Source organism: Cucurbita maxima, unplaced genomic scaffold (assembly GCF_002738345.1).
Source record: "Cucurbita maxima cultivar Rimu unplaced genomic scaffold, Cmax_1.0 Cma_Scf00012, whole genome shotgun sequence".
Classification (NCBI taxonomy): domain Eukaryota; kingdom Viridiplantae; phylum Streptophyta; class Magnoliopsida; order Cucurbitales; family Cucurbitaceae; genus Cucurbita; species Cucurbita maxima.
In genome coordinates, this window is record NW_019272028.1 from 5,598,240 (window position 1) to 5,621,087 (window position 22,848).

At 32.6% G+C, this 22,848-nt stretch overlaps 1 long non-coding RNA gene across 1 annotated transcript; it reads right to left on the reverse strand.

Moving 5' to 3' along the window:
• LOC111487022 lies at positions 1 to 12,897 on the reverse strand. The gene is made up of 3 exons (XR_002718973.1): positions 12,638 to 12,897; positions 12,569 to 12,579; positions 1 to 16 (listed from the first exon to the last, which is right to left on the reverse strand). It is a non-coding gene; the product is annotated as an uncharacterized LOC111487022 (long non-coding RNA).
• Positions 12,898 to 22,848: the final 9,951 nt, after the last annotated feature.

Sequence of the window (22,848 nt, forward strand, 5' to 3'; positions counted from 1 at the left end):
CTAACTCTCTCTCCTTCTTCTCGCATCTTGAGCTTTTAGCCATGTTTAATGAATGTCTCCCTCTTTCCTTTTCTTTCAATGTCTTTCCATATCGTATTTCTTCTTTTTCATCCACTCTTTGTTTCTTTTGAAGCACCAAATTTTGTAACTATGGGCTACTATCATTCAATCACCAGCTTCTCCTTTTGCTTTTGCCTTACTAAAGCTTTGTTTCACTAAACATCGTCACTAACTCTCTCTCCCTCTTCTTGCATGTTGGCCTTTTAGCTGCTCTCTCGGTTTCTCTCAAATCTAGAATTTTAATCTCCCTTCTTACATATTGATATCTTCATATCTTGATGGTTACCCTTGTCTCTCAAGCTCTTGATTTCATTGATTGAGCAGATTCTTTCAATGGTGAAGGCAAGGGTCTAAAGCTAATGTTATGCTTTTTTCTTTTTTCTTTTTTCTTTTTTTTCTTTTTTTCGTCTATGGTAACATGTGGCAATATATAAGTGTAGTCTTGAAAGAAACTAAATGGAGTTTGGGTTTATGAAATTCACATGGATAATAATGTATTTATTATCTATTTGTAATAACATTATTATATCACAATTTATATATATATTTTTTAATTTGGTTATACAAAGTAAAATAATCATTTTTGATTTATTTATTATGTATTTGTAATAATATTATTATATCATAATTTATATAGTTTCTTTTTAATTTTGAATTTTTGTTGTATAGAGTATCTTTAAAATAACCATTTTTATTGTTTTTTAATTTCATGAATATTTTTTGGGTACCAATCCAACCCATCTAAATGTTTGGGTTGGATAAAAAGAAAATCTCTCAACTAACTCGTACACTCAATTCTATTTTTAATTTTAATCATTTTTTAACCTATACCCTCATTGGATATTATTTATGAAGAGAAAAGAGGTTGGATCCATTAGTTAAACCCTAATTTAATGTTATTTATACCTAATCAAATTCAAAATAAAATGAGTTTTAATAAAAAATTGAAATATTAAAATTAAATAAATTTCAGAATAAAATAAATATTAAATTAATAAAAATATGTCTAATATATCTAAAAAAAATATGACTTTCACCAACTTTAAATTAAAAAAGTTCAAAAATATAGTTTATTTAAAAAATACTTTTGAACTTTGAAGTGTGTTTCAAAAATACCATTCATTGATACGTTTCAACTTTTAAATAAAAGTGCAAAAAGACACTTAGTATTACTATTATGTTTAAAAACTACTAATGAAACCTTAAAAGTAGCATTTTTTTTTTTTTTATGATCTATCAACATCTTATAGATTATCTCTGATCAATTGACATCTCATAGATTATATCCAAATTTTTAAAAACTCAAGGATACTTTTAAAACATTTTCGAAAGTTTAATGATATTTTTTATTTTTTTTTAAATTGATATTTTTGAAAAAAAAAATTAATGTTTTTTCATCCAAGTGCAACTGATTTTTTTTTTTTTAATTTAAGAGTATTTTTGAAATTCTCTTAAAAATTAAAAAATAGAAGAGTAACATCAAACTTAATATTTTAAACAAAATAAAAGAGTATTTTTTTTTTATTAATTTTGAATGAGGGGAACATTCAAAGGACATAAAAAGTTAAAGTTTGAATCTCTACTAACTTCTCTTTCCAAAATTAGTTCAAAGATTTGAATTGTGTGAGATAAAGAGTGAAATTTGGGAATAAGAGCCAGAAGTAAGGCTAGGTGAGAGTGAAAAGGTAGAGAAATTTGAGAAGAGGGGCAAGACACTAAGTGAAAGTCAAAGGTGGAGTTATCACATGTAATCAGAGTTATCACATGTAATGAGAGATCATCACATGTTCATCACAAAGCTCCCGTTCAAAATGAGAGAGAAAGCCACAAAGTGAGATTAGAAAAAAAGAAAGGAAAAGGGGATAGAAGTAACTACAATCGAGATTGAGATGAAAGTCAAGAAATTAGTTTAATATTTGAATTGTATAGAATGAGAGAAAAATCCGGGGAGAGAGACAGAAATAACAATAGTAATTGTGATGGATGAGAGAGAAATTAGTTCGAATGGTGTGGGATGAGAGAGAAATTTGTGAAGAGGGACCCGTAAGAACAGAGCCATATCATCACTGCATGTAAGCTCCACCTTCAGAGTGAGAGAGAAAGCCACCAGGTGAGATTAGAAAGAGAAAGGGGAACCACAACTTGAGATTAGAAAGGGAATGGAAAAAAGGAGCTAGAGGTAACTACAAGCAAGATTGTGGTGATAAGATAGAAATCTAAGATAAAAAAAGAGTCAAAGAAATTAGTTCAAGATTTGAATTTGAATTGGGTAGGATAAAAGAGTAATATGAGAGAGGGGCCAAAAGTAAGCACAGAGCAATTCATCACTGCATGTAAAGCCAATTTCAAAGTGAGATTAGAACAAGAGAGGAGATGAAAGCGATGGCTGGGAGGAGAGGGTGGGGGTACACACCCCTTTTCCCTATCTTTGTCCTTCCAAGTTCTTTATCCTTTTACAGGTTTCTCTTTCCTTTTACACATTTGTCTAAAGTTATCTGTCTTTTTACACATTTCTATGAAGTTCTCAGTCTTTTTACACATTTCTATAAAATTCTCTATCTTTTTACATATTTTTGTAAAGTTTTCTGTACACATTTCTCTAATGTCTGAATTCAGTCATTTTCTGTTTCCTTTTAAACACCCAATTTTGTAAAAGTACTAAGGATATAAATTTCACTTCCAACTAGCAATGGACTACTCTCATCCATTAATCCAGCTTCTCCTCTTGCTTTTTCCTCGATGAAGCGCCGTTTGTTTCACAGTCACTTGCTCTCTTTACTCTCTTCTTCATCTTATTCATATATGTCTTGTTTCTGCATGTTGAGTATTTAGCTTTATCTCTTCTCCTTTTTGTTGTTCATTTCTCTCCTCCATAATTTGCTCCCCAACTTCTCTCAAATTTAGTTGTCTCTTCTCCTTTTTGGGTTGTTCATTTCTCTCCCCCAAAATTTGCTCTCCAAATTCTCTTAAATCTAGAAATTTAATCTTCTTCTTTCATACTTGTGGATCATGAACCATTCTTCAAGCATTTGACTTCATTATTTAAGCAATAGTGTACATAGCAATGTTGGGTTTTATGTCTTAAAACTCATAGTTTGTAAACAAAAACATATTCTATTTTCAATAAAGTTATTATTGTTGTTTATTCAGTAAAGATTATTATTGAATAAAGTGAACTTTACGATCATTAATCTAAATCCAATAAACTAAGAACACTCTGGCTATAGTATGATTACTTGAACTATATGTAGAGACATAAGAGTTGATCAAGTTCAAGTATATAGTCAAAATGATCTATAGTATAAGGATAAGACTGAGTACCTTATTCTGAGGACACTATGGATGCAGCCCACTTTTGTATATGATATAAACAATGTGATCACTAAAATTGTACATGTGGAGACATGTGAGTGGGGGCATCCTATGCAATGAGTATTGCATAAGATCGAACCATGAAGAAAATCACTCTCACTTTATAATGTCGTTTACTGTTGAGACTGATTTTCTTTTCATTCGATGACCTAGGTAACTTGATCTTAATCCTGAGCTAACCATGAACTCCTGTTTATTCGGAATTATCCTTATATTTGCATGGGTGAGAATGGCTCAAGTTCGCCGACTCAATAGGCCTCCCATTTCAGGGGTAAGACTGGGTAAATAGCTAGGGACGTGGGGTGCAAGATGAAATTCTTTCCTACCCACTTTTAGGGATAGAAGAGAGGTAGTTCCCTTAAGTACTGATTTCATGTCTTGAACAAGGGGCCCCACCCTCTCATTGGCTTGAGAGGGATTCGGTTTACTAGTTGGACCACAATCCAATTGTTCATTAGAGGATCAGTGAGACATAAGAAACAAGAAGTAACTTTAGAGGTAAAACAGTAAATTGACCCAACTCTAGTTAGGAACAACATGTGAAGGATCAACTTACTAATAATGGTTATATCAAATGGACATAAATATATCTATAGTGAGGGGAGTGCAACTACTAGGCTATAGTGGAATGTCTTAGTAGTTAACAAATGTTGGTTAACAAGGTTAATGAGTTTAACCGGTTAATCTTGGATCGTTGGAGCCCATGATCTATCGGTCCATTAGATCCCTCTGCTAGCTCATATCGGACTAAACCATAGAACAACGTGACGAGTGAGTTCGAAGTGTTCGAATTCAAATTAGGGAGAATGCGTTACATATATACGATATATTTAACTGCATTTTTGTTTTATTTACGAATTAAACACAAAGAGAGAATCTGAGATAAGATTTAAATATCTTAATCAAATAGATGTCGAAATTAATTGGGATTGACATTTGAATTAATATTAAATATTAATTAAATAGTTTAATTAATCATTTAATATTACTTTAATTTGAAATTAATAATTCAAATGGAATGTTGAATCAAAATGAAGAAAGTCAAAATGGTGACTTCATTTAATGGAAAAATACATGTTAGTGGAATTTTGAGGTGTCAAAATTTGGTTAACCAAACTTGTATGCTTGCCAAATAAACCCCACAAATTTGAGTGGAATTTTGAGTGTCAAAATTTGGTGATCTCAACTTTGAATGAGCATGCAAACATGACTCTATAAATAGAGTGATCATAATACATGAAAGATCTTCTTGTTTGAGAAAAACCTATCACAAACACTCTCTTCATACATACAAAATCTCTCCCAAGTTTAGTCACTCACCGGATTCCACAATCTCATTTTAAGGCCGGAGGATAGTGGAGAAGACACTAGTGGTGGTTCGAAACCGGTTCGTAAGGAAAAAGAAATTTGAACTACAAAAAATTAGTATTCAAACTCATTAAGTTTTAATACTTATGAACATGCTAGTTATTTACTATAATTGATGTTCTAAAAGTGCCTAATCCAAATTGCTTCCGCATGTGTTATATTAACACCATCAAACAACACAATGAAATTTGGGCCTAAGTCTAAAACTAACCCATAAAGTATTTTTTAAAAACAAATTAATAATTTTCATCTAAAACTAACATACTAACATATAGGGTATTTCTGTTTTTTTAATTTAGGAGTATTTTTAAATTTTTCTTAAAAAATTCAAGGGTATTACTTAAAACTTATTAGCTTAAAAAAAAAATTAAAGGTTGAAAGAGAAATTTTAAAGAAGTGAGGATCAAAAATAAAAAATATAAAGAAATAAAAAAATAAATAAGAATAAGAATAAAAGAAGTTGAAATCTCAACTAATTTCTTTATACAAAATTAGTTAAATATTTGAATTTGTGTAGGATGAGAGAGAAATTAGAGAGATCTCGAAATAGGGGGAGAAATAACTATAAGTGAGATGAAAGTCAAAGATGTAGTCCAAAAATTCATATGTGCATGCAGTTTCAAAGTGAGAGAGCAATAAAGAGATAGAAAAATGTGAGATTAGAAAAAGGAAGTAGATGAAACGGAGGATTGAGGAGAGGGTACACATAAAGTCAGGGTGATCATCACAAAAGGTTAGGCCTTATTCATCTTTATCCATCTAAAAATTGGCATAATATGTGTTGTCTCACTCTCATTTCTACTCAGATTTGTGTAGCCACCAAATATTCTTCTTTAAACTCAAATTCACCCTACAACTTCCTACTTTGTCATTACCCTCTCCGGGTTTGATGAATGTCCCACCTCCCATGTTGTTTTTGCTGGTGGTAATGTAAGGTGTTGCCCATTCAACCCTATCTTTTGCCTCTACCAACTTTTGGAAGCTCTCAAATTTAAGGTCTAACTTACTTCTCTTTTAATGCCTTTCCATTTCAGATTTTTTCTTCATTCACTCTTTGTTCTCATCTATTTAGCAATTATCACTTCTCCTCATGCATTTGCCTTGATGAGTCCCGTTTCACTAAGCACCAAGCACCGTTGCTGACTCTCTATGTGTCTCCTTCTGTGTCTGTGTTTGGTGTTTGTGTCACCTTTGTGTCTGTCTGCATGTTAAGCCTTTAATTTTGTTTCTGCTCTTCTTGGGTTCTTGGGTTGTTAATCTTTCTCCCCAAAATTTCCCCTTAGCTCCTCTCAAAACTAAAAGTTTGTCTCTGCACTTTTTAGGTTGTTTATCTCTCTCCCCAAAATTAGCCTCTTTGTTTCTTCAAATCTAGAAGTTTTATCTCCTTTCTCTCAAAACTATTTCTTCTCTTCCTTTTTCTCATAATTAGAAATAAATTCAGAGCTTAAAAGTATAAGATATGAATGCATTCCTTGTTTATGTTTCAATACGACAAATTAAGTATGTATATGATCTATTATCTATTAATTTTCTTAAAAGTATAATTAGTTTGTTGGTTCACAAACCCTAAACCCTAATATCCTTCGGTTTTAAATTTTTGTTTTTCCTTTTCTATGAACTTAGTGTGCCTGATATGGTTAACGGTAGCATGCCTGATATGGACAGTTTTTCGTTATTGCACGTCCTCCTTAAGATGAATATTGTTGTCCTTTGTAAACTCAATTTTGCTTTACTATCTTATTCAATTAAATGTCTTCATTATTCTCAAGCTATTTAGTTGTCGGGCAGTAATGTCTTCAGCGATGAGCTTAAAGGTAGCTACGAAAGCATTGGCAGAAGGAGTGTGTTATTTTCTTCAGAAACCTATTTCTAAGGATGATCTCAAATATGTATGGCAACACGTGTATCACAATAACATAAACATAGTCAAGCTAACCCATAAAGCCAAATCTGGAAAAGAATCTATCGGTATCCAAAACGATAACATTGTTGCTTTGTCTCAGTCCACCGATGCAGCTAGTAATAATAATAGGAAGTATTAACTATGAAGTTATGAGCTATAACGAAAAAGTGCAAAATAAGCCAATGAATTCCCATGAAATCCTAGTTGCTTCATACTTCGAAGGAAAGAAATCAACGGATGACATAAAAAGAACAAACAAGAAGAAGAGAGTTACATGTTACTTAAAACCTACCAATTTTGGACATACAATAGCTCATGAGGATAATGGAAGACGGAAGGAATATTATATTTCCCGTAATACCAGATCACGTCGTTTGGAATGTGGAACGACGTCGCAAGTTCTCTTAATGCTCTCAACAAGCTAGGTGTTAAATGTAATTTTACCTATTTAAGAAATATCTAATAAAAAGAAATACGATAAACTATTTTCAAACCATTCAAATATATAAAAAAAAAAATTATTCTAGAATTCAAAATCATAAAATAATTATAATTATATTTTGTTAAAAAATGAGTGAAAGAAGTAAACACAATTTATTTCATATCTTCCGAGTTTTGTAAAGAAATTCCTAAAACAGTAGTTGTAAAAAATAAATCAAAATCTGAACTTAATAATATAATTAAAAAAAATAACAGAAAAACTTATAAAAAGAAAAGAAAAATGTGGAGAAGGATTTATTAACTTCGGCACTTAATTCTATTTTTAATTTTAATCATTTTTAACCCACACTCTCATTCATTGGATATTATTATTTATAGAGGAAAAAGAGGAAAAAGAGTTTAACCATTGATCAAACCCTAATTTAATCTTATTATTTATACCTAATTAAATTCAAAATTAAATCTATTTTTATTAATTATGAGAATAAAATAAACAAAATTAATAATATGTCTATACTTTATCCATAGACTTTCAAATATATAAATAACAATTTTAATGGTGTTTCAAAAATACCATTCATTAATACACTTCAACTTTTAAAAAGGTTTAAAAATATTCATGAAATTTTAAAAGTAACATTAACACTCTTCACGTTTTATAAGAAAATTTTAATTTTTGTACGATCTATTGACATTTTATAGATTAGCTCCAAATTTTTAAAAACTCAAGAGTACCTTTAGAACATTTTTTAAAGTTTAATGGTCTTTTTGAAACTTTAAGTTTAAAGTATTTTTTAAAAAAGAAAATTTACTATTTCATCCCAAACTAACGTATTTTCAATTTAAAAGTATTTTTTAAATTTTCTTGAAAAATTGAAGGGTAACATCACAATTTAATTTTTTAAAACCTAAAAAATTAAAAGAGATCTGAATCTCAACTAATTTCTTTATACAAAATTAGTTTAAGATTTGAATGGTGTAAGATGAGAGAGAAATCTCTGGATAGGGGCCAAAAGTAACCACAAGTGAGATTGTAGTGAAAGTCAAAGGTGCAATTAATCACGGCATGTAATGTTCCAAGTTTCAAAGTGAGAGAAATTGTGTGAGATTAGAGAGAAATTCGGAAAAGGAGCAGAAGTATCAACATGCTAGGGAGGTTAGGTTGACTCAGTTCATCACTGCATGTAATGCCACGAGTAGAAACACTGTTAAAATTGTGTGGGATGAGAGAAAAATTTTGGAGATGAGAGAAAAATTTGGGAGAAGGGGCTAGCTAGGTGAAAGTGAAAAGTGGAGAGGGACAATCTAGATTGAGGTGAAAGTCAAAAGTGAAGAGTTCATCACCCCCAATTTCAAAGTGAGAGAGAGCCACAAAGTGAGATTAGAAAAAGAAAGGAAAAGGGGTCGGAAGTAACTATAATGAAGCGAGGACTCAGAGGAGAGGGTACACACCCCCCTTCCTCTACCTTTGCCCTCAAGTCTTTATCCTTTTACACCCCAAAAGGTCTCACACCAATGGAGAGTGTATTCTTCCATAAATTAACCAATGTGGGATACTTTCATCTAAATCCATGACCATTCCCTAAATTAACCAATGTGGGACACTTTCATCTAACACCTCCCCGAACAAAGTACGCCTCCCCTTAATCGAGGCTCGACTCCAATTCGTACCTTCGAGGAGGCTTGACTCCTTTTTTCTTTTTGGAGTTCTTTGGCCTCCCCCAAAAGGCCTCAAACCAATGGAGAGTGTATTCTTAGATTATAAACCCATGATCATTCCCTAAATTAACCAATGTGGGACACTTTCATCTAACACATGTAACCATAGGGAGAAATATGGGAGATGGGCAGTAAACACGTGTAAGAGAAATATGGAAAACGGGAACTGAAACACGTGTAAGAGAAATATGGAAAACGGGAACTGAAACACGTGAGAGAAATATGGAAAACGGGAACTGAAACACGTGAGAGAAATATGGAAAACGGGAATTGAAACATGTGAGAGAAATATGGGAACTCAAACATGTGAGAGAAATATGGGAACTGAAACATGTGAGAGAAATATGGGAACTCAAACATGTGAGAGAAATATGGGAACTGAAACACGTGAGAGAAATATGGAAAACGGGAACTGAAACACCCGATAGAGAAATATGGAAAACGGGAACTGAAACACCCGATAGAGAAATATGGGAAAGCAGCCGAAAACACGTGACAGAAATATGGGAAGACGAAAACACGTGAAAAATGGGAAATGGAAACAAGTGAGAGCGAAATACAGGAAAGGGGCCACAAGTAACTATATGAAACAGAAATATGAGAAAGGGGCTAGAAATAACGCCAAGAGAGATTAAGGTGAAAGTCAAAGGTGCAGTGTAGTGTAGAGCAGTTCATCACTGCATATAAGAGAGAAAACCACAAAAAGGGGTTGAGGTGAAAGTCAAAGGTGCACAAAAAGGGGTTGAGAGAGAGAAAGCCACAAAAAGGGGTTGAGGTGAAAGTCAAAGGTGCACAAAAAGGGGTTGAGGTGAAAGTCAAAGGTGCAGTGTAGTGTAGAGCAGTTCTTGACACAATCGCACTTTTGAAGCCAGCGTGCGATTGTGCGGCACTCACTTTCCAATGATAAGTGAGTTAAGCCAATTTATTCTTGCGTCGGGCCAAGCGACGTATGATCGAGCCTCTAGCCTCAGTTTTAAAAGAAGGTTTTAGAAAATGAGGGTAGAGAGAGATTTTTGAAAGAGATGTTATATAAGCAAGCAAGAGAGAGATAACAACCGCTTACAATATATAACCTTGCGTACATCACTACATGTAAGAGAGAAAGCTACAAAAAGGGGGCTAGAAGTAACGCCTAGAGAGATTGATGTGAAAGTCAAAGTTGTAGCGTAGTGTAGAGCTCTTCACTGCTATGTAAGAGAGAAAACCATGCAAAAGAACAAAAACCGATGTAAAACTCAAAAAAGAAAGGAGAGAGAGAAGGCCACACCACTACATGTAAGAGAACGGATGAAAAACATAAAAAGAAAGGAGAGAGAGAGAAAGCAAAAAAAAAAAAACCAAACAAAAACAAAAACGGATGAAAAAGAGAAAAAGAAAGGAGATGAAACAACAAGTTATCACTACATGTAAGAGAGAAAGCCACAAAAAGATATAGAAACCGATGAAAAATAGAAAAAAGGAAGGAGATGAAACCGCAAGGAGGGGGGTACACACCGAGTGGGGGTCCTTCCCCTTCCTCACCTTTGTTGATACTCACCTAGTGGGGTACCATCCCTCTTCCTCTGCCTCTGCCTCTGTTGATACACACCTATCATTACCTTTGTCCTCAGTTCTCTATCCTTTTACACAATTCTCTTCCTTTTTACAATTGTGGTGATCATCACAAAAAGTGGGCCTTGTTCATTGGCATAATATAGGGTATCTTTACTTTCAATTCAAATTCGTGTCCCACCTAGTATTCGTAGTTGAAACTCAAACTCACCCCCACAACTTCCTAATAGATGAATGTCTCCCTCCTTCCTTTTTTTTAATGTCTTTCCATATCGAATTTCTTCTTTTTCATCCACTCTTTATTTCTTTTGAAGCACCAAATTTTGTAAAATTATTTCGTGGATATAAATTTCAATTATTTGACTCCTTTAACTATGGGCTACTATCATCCAATCGCCAGCTTCTCCTTTTACTTTTGCCTTGATCAAGCTTGTTTCACTAAGCAACATCACTCACTCTCTCCCTCTTCTTGCATTTTCAACCTTTAGCTTTATTTCTTCTCTTTTTCGGTTGTTCATCTCTCTCCCCAAAAATTTCCTCTCTAGTTTTCTCTGAAATCGAGAAGTTTAATCTCCCTTTTTACAAATCTTCGTGAGAAATGATCTCAAATCTAGAATTTTAATCTCCCTTTTAGATTCTCTGTGAGAAATGAGAAATGTAGGAAATGGATCATTGGGCGGCTGATTCTCTCCCTACCTTTGCCAAAAAATTTTATATCTTGCTAGTGGATCATGAACCCTTGTCTCTCAACCACTTCTTCATTGCTTGAGCAACAATCTTTCAATGATATAGAGTATTCCATTCATCTCTTTTCACCATCCTAATTTTAATTTTTTATGCAATGGTCTAAAGCTAATGGTCTGCTTAAAGCGTATGATGAATGTCCCCCTCCATGTTTTTGCTCCTGATAGTACAAAGTGTTAACCATTCAACCCCATCTTTTGCCTCCTCCTTGTTTCAATCTCTTTTGGAAGCTCTTGAAGGTAAGATCTTAGTTTCTTATCTTTTAATGTCTTTCCATGTTGGATTTCTTTTTTTTCATTCACTCTTTATTTCTTTTGAAGCACCCAATTTTGTAAAATTACTTCAAATTGTGGATATAAATTTCAATCCAAACTGAGACAGTTTCAGCTCTGTGCTACTCTCATCCATTCAGCAATTGCCCGCTTCTCATCCAAATTGAGACTGTTTCATAATATGTGCTGTCTCACCCTCATTTCTACACAGATTCGTTTAGCCATCAAATATTCTCCTTTAAACTCAAACTCACCCCCACAACGTCCTACTTTGTCATTACTCTCTATGTGTTTGATGAATGTCTCACCTCCCATGTTGTTTTTGTTGGTGGTAATGTAAGGTGTTGCCCATTCAACCCCATCTTTTGTCTCTACTTCTTTTTGGAAGCTCTCAAATTTAAAGTCTAACTTTCTTCTCTTTTAATGCCTTTTCATTTTCAAGATTTGAATGGTGTGAAATGAGAGAAAAATCAAGAGAGAGATATGGGAATAGGGGCCACAACAAAAGAGGTGAAAGTCAAAGGTGTAGTCCAAGCAGTTCATCTCTACATGTAATGCCTCATTTCAAAGTGAGAGAAAAAGCAATAAGAGATAGAAAATTGTCAGATTAGAAAAAGAAAGTAGATGAAACCGAGGATTGAGGGTACACACAGTGGGGGTATCCTCCCCCTTCCTCTCCCTTTGTCCTCTGTTCTCCATTCTATGGTGATCATCACAAAAAGTTGGGCCTTGTTCATCTTTATCCATCTAAAAATTGGCATAATATGTGCGGTCTCACTCTCATTTCTACTCAGATTCGTGTAGCCACCACGTATTCTCCTTTAAACTCAAATTCACCCCCACAACTTCCTACTTTGTCATTGCCCTCTACGTGTTTGATGAATGTCCCACCTCCCATGTTGTTTTTGCGGGTGGTAATGTAAGGTGTTGCTCATTCAACACCATTTTTTGCCTCTACCAACTTATGGAAGCTCTCGAATTTAAGGTCTGACTTCCTCCTCTTTTAATGCCTTTCCATTTCATTTTTCTTCTTTTTCATTCACTCTTTGTTCTCGTCTATTTATCAATTGTCACCTTCTCCTCTTGCTTTTGCCTTGATGAAGCCCCGTTTCTCTAAGCACCAAGCACCGTTGCTGACTTTCTGTGTGTCTCCTTCTGTGTGTGTGTCACCTTCAGTGTTTGTGTCTCTACATGTTAAGCTTATAACTTTGTCTCTGCATGTTAAGCTTTTAACTTTGTCTCTGCTCTTTCTCGGGTTGTTCATCTCTCTCCCCTAAAATTTGTCCTCTTAGTTTCTCTCAAATCTAGAAGTTTAATCTCCTTTCTCTCAAACTCTCCAAAGGAAATGTTGCAGGATATGAATCATTGGGTCCCTGATTCTCTCCCTAGTTTTGCCAAAAATCTTCATATCTTGGTGGTGGATCATGAAACCTTATCTCTCAAGCACTTGAGTTCATTGCTTAGGCAGCAGTCTTATAATGGTACATAGCATCATAGTATTTCCACTAATCTCTTTCACCATTCTAATTTTAATTTTTTAAGCAACTGTCTAAAGTTAATGTTATGCTTCTTTTTGTATCGGGTTACATGTTGCAATCCTTAAAAAAAACTCAATTCATTTTAGTGGTAGATGTATGATTGGGTTTGAATTTATGAAATTCTTATGGATAGTTGTTTTTATCCATCAACAACTTCTCAAATAAAAAAAAGAAACTGTTAACTTGATTTCTTAACTATTTCTTCTTATTCTTTTTACGGGAATTAAAAATAAATTCATAAGTATAAGATATGAATGTATTCCTTCTTCATGTTTCAATAAGACAAATTATGTGTGTATCTGATCTATTATTAGCTACGAAAGCATGGGTAGAAGGAACATGTTATTTTCTTCAAAAACCTATTTCTAAGGATGATCTCAAATGTGTATGGCAACACGTGTATCATAGTAACATAAACATAGCCAAGCTAACCCATATAGCAAATTGCGTAGAAAATGCCAAATCTGGAAAAGAATCTGTCGGTATCCAAAACAACATTGTTGTTTTGTCTCAGTCCACCGATGCTGCTAGTTATAATAATAGTTGTAGTATTATCTATCAACTTATGAGCTATAACGAAAAAGTGCAAAATATGCCAACGAATTCCCATGATACCCTAGTTGCTTCATACTTCGAAGGAAAGAGATCAACGAATGACTTAGAAGGAACAAACAAGGAGAAGATAGTTACATGTTACTCAAAACCTATTAATTTTAAACATACAAGAGCTGATGAGGATAATGGAAGAGGGAAGGAATATTCTATTTCCCGTAATACCAGACCACGTATTGTTTGGAATGTGGAACGACGTCGTAAGTTCTTTGACGTCCTTAACAAACTGGGTGATAAATGTAATTTTACCTCTCACACGAGTTATTTTTATTTTTTTAGGATTTGAATACGATGATGCATTTCTAATTGTTGTTATTATGTTTTGAAGGTCGCCCAAAACTTATACTTAAGTTGCTGAATGGACCATACTTGATCGTGGACCAGGTAGCTAACCACCTACAGGTATTCTTCTATCAAGTTTGCTTACTATTTTCCCATATGTACTTTTAGTTGTTTATGAATAAATGAGGAATTAGAAATACAAAGCCAAGTAAGTCCACGAAAAGGGGAGAAAAAATAAATTAGGTCCAAGGATGAAAGCATCCAAATTCAATTTCTCAATCCATACTCAATTTCCTCCATTGGTGCAAACGCAGTACAATCATGAGGCAAACAAATCTACATAGGGAGGTTCAACCTCTCTTTCAGAAGGGAAAAGATTCCAACTTATTGCTCCTAAACCTGTGCCTAATCCTAGACTGCTTGTTAGCGCCAACTTTGTAAATCATGGTCTCAGAATGCTTGACCACAATTTTTCAGCATGTTACTTCAAACTACAATTCAGTTCTATATAGCATCAATAAGACGACTCGAGAGGTAACTTCTTTTCGTGTATTTGATGAAATTCAAGTCCCAAATATATATCAAGTTGATGTAGCTCAGCAGCTAGAAGCAATGGAATTTAGTGGCATATCAGAAGGGATTCAGTTGATGTCAAAGAACATCGCTTTACTTGATTCAACCAACTTGGACAATGTTGCTGCAAATTTTGGAAATGGTGGAAGCCAACAACAATTAGCAGAATATGATTATCTCTTTAATGTTTTAGAAGACGATCCACACGACTTTGGTAGCAACTTTAATCTGAGTGATGTAGATAAATACAATGAGTAGCTAAGGAACATTGTTCTCAGAAACGAAAGCGATTGAGATAGCTTTATCAATAACAATGCAGAAAACTTTCTTAAAATCAATTAATAAATAGGTATGTTTTACTTCTACAATGTTCTCAATGTCTTTAAAATCTTCCATAGACTAAAAGTTAAAGATTTATTCTTAGCGGGAGGTTGAAGAATCTTAAGAAGCCGGATAAACAGTCTAACCCTCAAATCAAATACATACGAGAGCGTAAGAATTAAAATATCATATATTAGAATTGAGCTCAATATCTTCAACAAACTTAAAGCAAAACTTTCTACACTTCAAGATTGAAGATTCAATCTCGAGAACAAAGACCACATTCTTTAAAAGTTTCAATAAATGTAAACCCAATTTATTTCATATCTTCAGAATTTTATAAAAGAAATTCATAAAACAGTAGTTGTAAAAAATAAATCAAAATCCAAACTTAATAATATAATAAAAATAAATAACAGAAAAACTTATAAAAAGAAAAGAAAAATGTGGAGAAGGATTTATTAACTTCGGCACTTAATTCTATTTTTAATTTTAATCATTTTTAACCCACACTCTCATTCATTGGATATTATTGTTTATAGAGGAAAAAGAGGTGGATCCATTAATCAAACCCTGATTTAATCTTATTATTTATACCTAATCAAATTTAAAACTAAATCTATTTTTATTAATTAAAAATTTGAAATATTCCAATTAAATAAACTTGAGAATAAAATAAATACTAAATTAATAATATGTCTATACTTTATGTATAGACTTTCAAATATCTAAATAACAATTTTAAATTAAAAAAATAATTAAAAAATATAGTTTATTTCAAAAATACTATTAAGGGTGTTTTAAAAACACATTTCAACTAAAAAAAGCTCAAAAATATTTTTACTATTATGTATAAAAAATACTCATAAAATTACATTAGTACCCTTTACGTCTTATAAGAAAAATTTTAATTTTTAAAGTCACATTAATACCCTTTATGTCTTATAAGAAAAATTTTAATTTTTTTACGATCTATCTACCTCTTATAAATTAGCTCCAAATTTTTAAAAACTCAAGAGTACTTTTTGAATCATATTTGAAAGTTTAATGATCTTTTTGAAACTTTAAGTTAGTATTTTTTAAAAAAGAAATTAACTATTTCCATCCAAAACTAAAGGTTTTAGACCTAAAAAGTAGCCACAAGTGGGACCTGAATCTCAACTAATTTCTTTATACAAATTTAGTTTAAGATTTGAATGGTGTAGGATAATAGAGAAATCAAGAGAAGGCCAAAAGTAACCACAAGTGAGATTGAGGTGGAAGTCAAAGGTACAATTAATCACTGCATGTAACGTCCCAAGTTTAAAAGTGAGAGAGAAATTGTGTGAGATTAGGGAGAAAACTGGGAAAGAAAGGGGCAGAAGTATCTACATGCATGCGAGGGAGGTAAAACACGGTAGAGAGAAATATGGAAAATGGGCGGAAAACAAGTGAGAGAGAGAGGAAAACAGAAAAATATGGGAAACCAGAAAAGTGATAGAGAAATATGGGAAACGATAGAAACACAGGAAATAGGTGAGAGAGAAATATGGGAAAGGGAACCGGTGAGAGAGAAATATGAGAAATGGAAATGTGATTGAGAAATATGGGAAAGTGGCCCAAAACATGAGAAACACGTGAGAGAGAAACGGAAACACGTGAGAGAGAAACGGAAACACGTGAGAGAGAAATATGGGAAACGGAATATGGAGAATGGAAACGTGAGAGAAATATGGAAAAGGGGTCAGAAACAAGTGAGAGAAATATGGAAAAGGGGTCAGAAACAAGTGAGAGAAATATGGGAAATGAGTAGGAAACATGTGAGAGAGAAATATGGAAAAGGGTCAAAACAAGTGAGAGAAATATGGGAAAGGGAAACACGTGAGAGAGAAATATGGGAAAGGGGTGGTAAACACGTGAGAGAGAAATATGGGAAAGGGGTCGTAAACACGTGAGAGAGAAATATGGGAAAGGGATGGTAAACACGTGAGAGAGAAATATGGGAAAGGGGTCGTAAACACGTGAGAGAGAAATATGGGAAAGGGGTCGTAAACACGTGAGAGACAAATATGAGAAAGGGATCGTAAACACGCGAGAGACAAATATGGGAAAGGAGCTGTAAACACTAAGAGACAAATATTCGAAATGGGCCACAAGTAAGACCAAAAGAGATTGAGGTGAAAGTCAAAGTGAGAGAGAAAGCCACGGAAGGAACAAAAACTAGTGAAAAACAGAAAAAGGAAGGAGATGAAAAATAGAAAAAAATAATTAAGATTTGTGTACCCACCAAGTATTCTTTGTTGCTTCCTACTTGGTGTTTGATAAATATCCAATTTGGTGCTTCCTACTTTGTCATTGCCCTCTGTGTTTGATGAATGTCCCCCTCCTTTTTTTTAATGTCTTTCCATGTCGGATTTCTTCTTTTTCATCCACACTATGTTTCTTTTGAAGCACCAAATTTTGTAAGATTATTTCAAACCGTGAATATAAATTTTAATTCCTTTTAAGACTCCTTCAACTATGGGCTACTGTCATCCAATAGTCAGCTTCTCCTTTTCTTTTGCCTTGATGAAGCTCTATTTCACTAATCACCGTCACTGACTCTCTCCCTCTTCTTGCATGTTCTTTTGCCTTGATGAAGCTCTATTTCACTAATCACCGTCACTGACTCTCTCCCTCTTCTTGCATGTTGAGCTTTTAGCTATCTCTTCTCTTGTTGAGTTCGTTATCTCTCTCCCCCAAAATTTACTCACTCAATTTCTCTCAAATCTGGAAGTTTAATCTCCTTCTTACAAATTCTCTATGAGAAATGATCTCCACTCAATTTCTCTCAAATCTGGAAGTTTAATCTCCTTCTTACAAATTCTCTATGAGAAATGATCTCAAATCTAGAAGTTTAGTCTCCTTTCTCACATATTCTCTCTCAGAAATGATCTAAATCTATAAGTTTAATCTCCCTTAATTATCAGTGAGAATTATCGTTGAAAAATGAGAAATGATTTCAAATCTAGAAGTTTAATTTTTTAGATTTCTCACATCAGATTCTCTGTGAGAAATGAGAAATGATCTCAAATCTAGAAAAATCTGAAAATTTTCCCTTTGAGAAATAATCGGAAATCTAGAAGTTTAATCTCCATTCTTTCATATTCTCTGTGATAAATGAGAAATGCAGTAAATGAGTCATTGGTAACTGGTTCTCTCCCTAGCTTTGCCAAAAATATTAATATCTTGCTTGTGGATCATGAACTCTTGTCTCTCAAGCACTTGACTTCCTTGCTTGACTTGCTTGAGCAACACTCTTAATCTTGCTAGTGGATCATGAACCCTTGTCTCTCAAGCACTTGACTTCATTGCTTGAGCAATACTCTTACAATGGTGAAGAGCATCACAATATTTTCATGAGTCTCTTTCGCCATCCTAATTTTAATTTTTTAGGTAATGGTCTAAAGCTAATGTTATGCTTCTTTTTGTATATGGTAACATGTGGCAAAGTGTAGTCTTGAAAGAAATTCAATGAGGTTTTAGTTTATGAAATTGTTAGGATCGTGATATATTTATTATCTATTTGTTGTAACGTTTTTATATCACAATTTATATTTTTTTTTTATTTTATTATATATAATATCTTTAAACTTAATTTCATGATTGTTTTCTTACTCTAACCAATTAAAAAAAAAGTGTATTTAGTTGTCTTTAGTTTATTCTTACTCTAATCAATTTTAAAAAAAGTATCGTATTTACTTTTATGTATTTAGTTGTCTTTAGTTTTATGGCAATATTGAAAGTTACCATTTTTGTTTGTTTTTGATTGAATTTGTTTTTTTTTTTAATAATTATAGATTAATTTGTGTTTGTTTGTGAACTTTTAATATCTTTTATGATTGTATTTAAATGGTGGATAAATCAATTTTTTTAAAAAAAAATAAGTTTTTTAATAGACAACCTAACTAGAACCCAACCTGAAATTAGAAGGTTATAGAGGTTGGGTTGGTGAAAATTTTCGAATTAGGTTGGGTTACCAATAAAACCAATTTTGGGTTGGTAAAGAAAAAATCTTTCAACCCAACCCAAACAATGTACACCTCTAATATTAACGACTATACTTAATTCTATTTTTACTTTTAATCCTTTTTTTAAGTCAGACAATTAGACCCTAATTTAATCTGGTTATTTATACCCAATCAAATTCAAAATCAAATCCAGTTTTATTAATAGAAAATTGAAATATTAAAATTAAAAAAAATATATGGGGAGTACTTTATCTTAAAAAAATTCTTATAGACTTCTCAAAATTTAAATAACAACTTTAAACTAAAAAAATTAAAAAATATATTAAAAAAATTAAAAAATATAATTTATTTCAAAAATACTTTTGAATTTTTAGGGAGTTTCAAAAATATCATTCATTAATACTTTTCAACTGGCCATTACTATTATGTTTAAAATAAAAAATATTATTTGTTAATACTTTTCACCTTTAAAAAAAGTTCAAAAATACTCTTACTATTACTATTATGCTTAAAAAATACTCAGAAAACTTTAAAAGTAGCATTAACCTCCTCCACCTTTGTAAGAAAATTTTAATTTTTTTTTTATGATACATCTACATCTCATAAATTATCTCCAAATTTTTAAAAACTCAAAGGTACGTTTGAAACATTTTTTAAAGTTTAATGATATTTTTTTAACTTTTTTATTTTTATTTTGAAAGTTTAAGGATGTTTTTGAAAAAAAACAATTAATGCTTTTCATCCAAAAGTAACCAAAGGTATTTTTTTTATTTTTTATTTAGAAGTATTTTTGAAATTCTCTTAAAAAAAAATGGATAACCAAAGGTATTTTTTTTATTTTTTATTTAGAAGTATTTTTGAAATTCTCTTAAAAAAAAATGGAAGAAGAGTAACACCAAAACTTAATATTTTAAACAAAATAAAGGAGTATTTTTTTTTTTTTTATTAATTTTGAATGAGTGGAGTGGAAGTTAAAAGAGGGTTGAATCTCAACTGACTTTTTTTTTTTTTATTAATTTTGAATGAGTGGAGTGGAAGTTAAAAGAGGGTTGAATCTCAACTGACTTATACAAAATTAGTTCAAAAATTTGAATTGTGTGGAATGAGAGAGAAATCTAGGAGGAGGGGCCAGACTTAAGATTGAGGTGAAAGTCAAAAGTGCAGTAGAGCAGTTCATCACATGCGCAGTTTCTTCAAAGGGAGACGGAAAGCTACCAGAGTGAGATTAGAAAAAGAGAGTGGAAAAGGGTAGAAGNCAAGAGAAGGCCAAAAGTAACCACAAGTGAGATTGAGGTGGAAGTCAAAGGTACAATTAATCACTGCATGTAACGTCCCAAGTTTAAAAGTGAGAGAGAAATTGTGTGAGATTAGGGAGAAAACTGGGAAAGAAAGGGGCAGAAGTATCTACATGCATGCGAGGGAGGTAAAACACGGTAGAGAGAAATATGGAAAATGGGCGGAAAACAAGTGAGAGAGAGAGGAAAACAGAAAAATATGGGAAACCAGAAAAGTGATAGAGAAATATGGGAAACGATAGAAACACAGGAAATAGGTGAGAGAGAAATATGGGAAAGGGAACCGGTGAGAGAGAAATATGAGAAATGGAAATGTGATTGAGAAATATGGGAAAGTGGCCCAAAACATGAGAAACACGTGAGAGAGAAACGGAAACACGTGAGAGAGAAACGGAAACACGTGAGAGAGAAATATGGGAAACGGAATATGGAGAATGGAAACGTGAGAGAAATATGGAAAAGGGGTCAGAAACAAGTGAGAGAAATATGGAAAAGGGGTCAGAAACAAGTGAGAGAAATATGGGAAATGAGTAGGAAACATGTGAGAGAGAAATATGGAAAAGGGTCAAAACAAGTGAGAGAAATATGGGAAAGGGTCAAAACAAGTGAGAGAAATATGGGAAAGGGAAACACGTGAGAGAGAAATATGGGAAAGGGGTCGTAAACACGTGAGAGAGAAATATGGGAAAGGGGTCGTAAACACGTGAGAGACAAATATGAGAAAGGGATCGTAAACACGCGAGAGACAAATATGGGAAAGGAGCTGTAAACACTAAGAGACAAATATTCGAAATGGGCCACAAGTAAGACCAAAAGAGATTGAGGTGAAAGTCAAAGTGAGAGAGAAAGCCACGGAAGGAACAAAAACTAGTGAAAAACAGAAAAAGGAAGGAGATGAAAAATAGAAAAAAATAATTAAGATTTGTGTACCCACCAAGTATTCTTTGTTGCTTCCTACTTGGTGTTTGATAAATATCCAATTTGGTGCTTCCTACTTTGTCATTGCCCTCTGTGTTTGATGAATGTCCCCCTCCTTTTTTTTAATGTCTTTCCATGTCGGATTTCTTCTTTTTCATCCACACTATGTTTCTTTTGAAGCACCAAATTTTGTAAGATTATTTCAACGTGAATATAAATTTTAATTCCTTTTAAGACTCCTTCAACTATGGGCTACTGTCATCCAATAGTCAGCTTCTCCTTTTCTTTTGCCTTGATGAAGCTCTATTTCACTAATCACCGTCACTGACTCTCTCCCTCTTCTTGCATGTTGAGCTTTTAGCTATCTCTTCTCTTGTTGAGTTCGTTATCTCTCTCCCCCAAAATTTACCCACTCAATTTCTCTCAAATCTGGAAGTTTAATCTCCTTCTTACAAATTCTCTATGAGAAATGATCTCCACTCAATTTCTCTCAAATCTGGAAGTTTAATCTCCTTCTTACAAATTCTCTATGAGAAATGATCTCAAATCTAGAAGTTTAGTCTCCTTTCTCACATATTCTCTCTCAGAAATGATCTAAATCTATAAGTTTAATCTCCCTTAATTATCAGTGAGAATTATCGTTGAAAAATGAGAAATGATTTCAAATCTAGAAGTTTAATTTTTTAGATTTCTCACATCAGATTCTCTGTGAGAAATGAGAAATGATCTCAAATCTAGAAAAATCTGAAAATTTTCCCTTTGAGAAATAATCGGAAATCTAGAAGTTTAATCTCCATTCTTTCATATTCTCTGTGATAAATGAGAAATGCAGTAAATGAGTCATTGGTAACTGGTTCTCTCCCTAGCTTTGCCAAAAATATTAATATCTTGCTTGTGGATCATGAACTCTTGTCTCTCAAGCACTTGACTTCCTTGCTTGACTTGCTTGAGCAACACTCTTAATCTTGCTAGTGGATCATGAACCCTTGTCTCTCAAGCACTTGACTTCATTGCTTGAGCAATACTCTTACAATGGTGAAGAGCATCACAATATTTTCATGAGTCTCTTTCGCCATCCTAATTTTAATTTTTTAGGTAATGGTCTAAAGCTAATGTTATGCTTCTTTTTGTATATGGTAACATGTGGCAAAGTGTAGTCTTGAAAGAAATTCAATGAGGTTTTAGTTTATGAAATTGTTAGGATCGTGATATATTTATTATCTATTTGTTGTAACGTTTTTATATCACAATTTATATTTTTTTTTTATTTTATTATATATAATATCTTTAAACTTAATTTCATGATTGTTTTCTTACTCTAACCAATTAAAAAAAAAGTGTATTTAGTTGTCTTTAGTTTATTCTTACTCTAATCAATTTTAAAAAAAGTATCGTATTTACTTTTATGTATTTAGTTGTCTTTAGTTTTATGGCAATATTGAAAGTTACCATTTTTGTTTGTTTTTGATTGAATTTGTTTTTTTTTTTAATAATTATAGATTAATTTGTGTTTGTTTGTGAACTTTTAATATCTTTTATGATTGTATTTAAATGGTGGATAAATCAATTTTTTTAAAAAAAAATAAGTTTTTTAATAGACAACCTAACTAGAACCCAACCTGAAATTAGAGGTTGGTGAAAATTTTCGAATTAGGTTGGGTTACCAATAAAACCAATTTTGGGTTGGTAAAGAAAAAATCTTTCAACCCAACCCAAACAATGTACACCTCTAATATTAACGACTATACTTAATTCTATTTTTACTTTTAATCCTTTTTTTAAGTCAGACAATTAGACCCTAATTTAATCTGGTTATTTATACCCAATCAAATTCAAAATCAAATCCAGTTTTATTAATAGAAAATTGAAATATTAAAATTAAAAAAAATA